The 4,233-nt window shown below is 36.6% G+C and overlaps 1 pseudogene; it reads right to left on the bottom strand.

Moving 5' to 3' along the window:
* Positions 1-2,294, bottom strand: part of LOC127878256 (glycine receptor subunit alpha-3-like) — a 9,555-nt pseudogene extending 7,261 nt beyond the window's left edge.
* Between the last annotated feature and the right edge of the window lie 1,939 nt (positions 2,295-4,233).

Here is a 4,233-nt window from a genome sequence, read left to right as displayed (position 1 = left end):
CTATTTAGGATTAACAAGTTTTAAAAAGTTTACACACAAAAAACTCCTTAAACGGAGGTTTCCAGTTATTGAGAAATAAGGCAAAGGTTGTATTGAAATTATTAATAAACTCACCAACCCCTACATAATGAGGACTATACAGTGTTGTATTGAAATTCTTAATCCTCACAAACTCCTACATAATGAGGACTTATATATTTTGGTATGGAAATTCTTCATTACCTCACAAAGTCCTACAGGTATGAGGACTTTAAATTTTGATGACTAGCCACCATGTTTCTCTGAATTCATTCACAACAAACTCCAATATTTACTAAAGACTTCACTTTTCCATGGATATCACATCCTATATGAGGTCATCGTGGTGTAATTGATGTCTGCTGGGAGGTCACGTGTTCGATACCCACTGTGGGAAAGTTCTTTAGATCTCCAATAAAGACACAAGTACTGATTCTATGTCTTGGAAATGGACTCGAGAGCATTTCAATAACTCTGAGGCTTTTGATGCTAGCAAGCTAATATAAATAGATTTAACAAGAGCTGTCTCCATCGGAGGACATATGCCCCGAAAAAAACGCTTTTTCGAAACCTAAACACAGATTTCGAAACCTAAACGCGAACCCTAAGTTCAAGTCAAAGGGGTCAAAATTTGTGTGCGTATGGAAAGGCCTTGTCTATATACCCATGCATACCAAATATGAAGGTTACATCTGAAGCGCCATAGAAGATATGAGCATTTTTTAAACCTAAACGCAAAAGTGCGACGGACAGACAGATGGACGGACAGTGCGACTGCTATATACCACCCTACCGGGGAATATAAAAAAGTTCAATTTTGATATAGGACATATAAATCCAACATGCACAACTTCATAACGTAAGGACAAAAACTCAATTTTCCGATGATTCAAGGACCGTAACTCAGAGTGTCCTAGTCGATTTGGTTGATTATCATACTTGACCTAGATTTTTGACCTTACACATTTTCATGAAGTGTGGCGGAGATCCTATGAATTTGCTTGAGTTATTGAGCGGAAACATGAAAAACCGCAATTTTTTGATGATTCAAGGGCCGTAACTCAAGATTGTCTGGTTCAATATGGAAAATTATCGAACTTGCCTAGATCTTATTGCCTTACACATTTTTATGAAGTGTGGTAAAGATCCTATGACAATTGCTCGAGTTATTGAATTGAAACGAGAAAAAACGCAATTTTTCAATGATTCAAAGGCCGTAACTCAGAGTGTCTTGGTCGATTGGGCCGAATATCGAACTTGACCTTGATGTTTTTGCCTTACACATTTTTATGAAGAGTGGCAAAGATCCTTTGGTATTTGCTAGAGTTATTGAGCGGAAACCAGATAAAACCCAATTTTACGATGATCAAGGGCTGTAACTCAGCAGTGTCAGGGTGTCAGGGTGAATTTGACCGAGAATCGAACTTGAAATAGATGTATTGCCTTACACATTTTCATAAAGTTTGGTGAAGATCTGATGACAATTGCTAAAGTTATTGAGCAGAAACAAGAAAAACCCAATTTTATGATGATTCAAGGGCCGTAACTCAAGAGTGTCTAGGTCAATTTGGCAGATTATCGAACTTGACCCAGATGTTATTGCCTTACACAATTTCATGAAGTTTGGTGAAGATCTGATGACAATGCTTGACTTATTGAGCGGAAACTAAACCGGACGGACTAACGGACTGACTAACTGACTGACAAACTAACGGACGGTGCGATTTTAATATGCCCCCAGAACCTATGTTATGGGGGCATAAAAACTATTTGTTTTGTTATTAAACACACAAGTCAGCAACCCCTACAACATGAGGGCTAGAAATATACACAATTTTACATAATTGGACTATCAACAATCTCCTACATACTGAGGACTACACCTTTTGAAATCCCTTCAATATTTCAGTTATACTCCACGCATGAAGAGAGCAAGACTGATGGATGGATGGAAGGACAGACTGACTGACAATGCAGTTACTATATGCCTCCCTTTTGGGTCATGAGAAATACAGAAAGCAAATGGATACTAGAATATGGAGCTGAATTGTTCCAAGGACACAAACAACAACAACTACACAAGACACATTTGTTAACGGAATTTGTGAACACTGACTAGAAAAAAGCATTATCTCACCAAATCTATTCTTGACTAACACTGGGAAATCTGTCTCTAAGGGCTCTCCTATTCCGTATATGTTCTCAGCCATGACCCTGAACTTGAACTTGACTCCAGTCTTCAGTCCAGTGACTATTATGGACTTGCACATCGGCATGCCAGGCACCTTTTCCCAGAAGTACAAGCCCTCCTGGAATTTTTTCTACTGTGTAACCTAAATCAAGAGTACATTCCATAATCGGTTTACGTGGCAACATCTAAAACTTGAATATTGTTTTCAATTGAATGAAATAGGTAACTTAAGAGATATATTGTTGTGTCAACACTAACACAAATATATTTTCTGTCATTAAATAAGTTCAGTTTAAATCATTGAAAATGATTTCTAAACAAAATATGCCCAAGAACAACAATTTCATTTTCAATAGTTGTATTCATGGTAAACAAGCCTTAATCAAAGAATAAAAATTGTAATTAATAAGACTCAACGATTATTGGTTAGTTTCCTTTGTCCTGAGGTGGTTTCCAAGCCAATTGGCAGGAGTCCGCAAACGCATCACTGACCTCCAAAGGACCGTCCGGGGGTCCAGGCTTGTCTGCAAAACAATTTGACTATTTGTTAATTTTATGAAGAGGCTATTAGTAACAACACAGAACACTAGCACAGCAATTATGGTTACAACAAGAGATGTGTTCGTCAGAAACACAATGCCCCATATTGCACCGCTTTGAAATATTTTTATTTATTGACCTTTGACCTTGAAGAATGACCTTGACCTTGAACTTCCACCACTCAAAATGTGCAGCTCCATGAGAACAACGCTTTGAATTTTTTTTTTGACATTTTACCTTGAAGGATAACCTTGACCTTGAACTTTTACCACTCAAAATGTGCAGCTTCATGAGATACACATGCATGCCAAATATCAAGTTGCTATCTTCAATATTAAAAAAGTTATGGCCATTGTTAAAGTTTTCGGACAGACAGACGCCATATATTGACATTTGACTTAAAGGATGACCTTCACCTTGGACCTTTCAACCACTCAAAATGTTCAGCTCCATAGATACACATGCATTCCAGGTTTTTTTTCCACTTTTTGGGGAAGATAGCCCATGGCTTTGGATTGGGAATTTTAATACGGCAATTTTCATGAAATTGGGAAAATAAATTCATTAGCCATTTTTTTTTTCCACACGAAAAGAGTCCACTGATTAGGGAAATACTAAGTTATACATACTCTGTATAATCATTCAAATGAAAAGAACAAATCATATAATACTTTGTTAGATGTAATTGAATTAAAATTGAGATAATAACGCATAAGACACTTCTTTCTAAAAAAAAAAAAAAAAAAAAAATTTTTTTTTAAATTGGGAATTTTTTTGCCACATTTTGGAAAAAAAGTATACTTTTTTGGGATTGGGGAGCATAGCCTAATTTCGGCTATAAAACGGGCCAAAAAAAACCCTGCATTCAATTATCAAGTTGCAAATCTTCAATAGTGAAAAAGTTAATAGCCAATGTTAAAGTTTTTGGACGGACAGACAGGCGCCATATATTAGACATTTGACCTTGAAGGATGACCTTGACCGTGAACTTCCACCACTCAAAATGTGCAGCTTCATGAGATACACTTGTATGCCAAATATCAAGTTTCTATCTTTAATAATGCAAAAGTTATGGCAAACGTTAAAAGTTATTTTTCGGACGGACGGACAGACTCACATACACACATACTGACATACACACATACACACATACTGACATACACACATACTGACATACACACATACTGACTGATGGGACAGTAAGTGCGACTGCTATATGCCACCCTAACCTGGGGCATTACAAGACATATTATGCAAATAAATATATCTTTGATAGAGAAATTATTAGCAGTTTGTTAATTTTTTATCAACTCAGATATTTATTGTTGCTTTGGACAATTGCCAGTGTAGAAACTTGAACTTGCTATTGAGACATTGCAAAATTTAACATACCAATAACTAAGACCGGAATATCTGCAGAATCTCTGCCATGTTCGTTTTCAACAGTCACAAGGTAGTTTCCAGTGTCACCATGATCTGCTTTT

Source organism: Dreissena polymorpha, chromosome 4 (genome assembly GCF_020536995.1).
Source record: "Dreissena polymorpha isolate Duluth1 chromosome 4, UMN_Dpol_1.0, whole genome shotgun sequence".
In the NCBI taxonomy this organism is placed as follows: domain Eukaryota; kingdom Metazoa; phylum Mollusca; class Bivalvia; order Myida; family Dreissenidae; genus Dreissena; species Dreissena polymorpha.
Note: the sequence above shows the minus strand (reverse complement) of the source record. Positions and strands in the feature narration are given on the sequence as shown.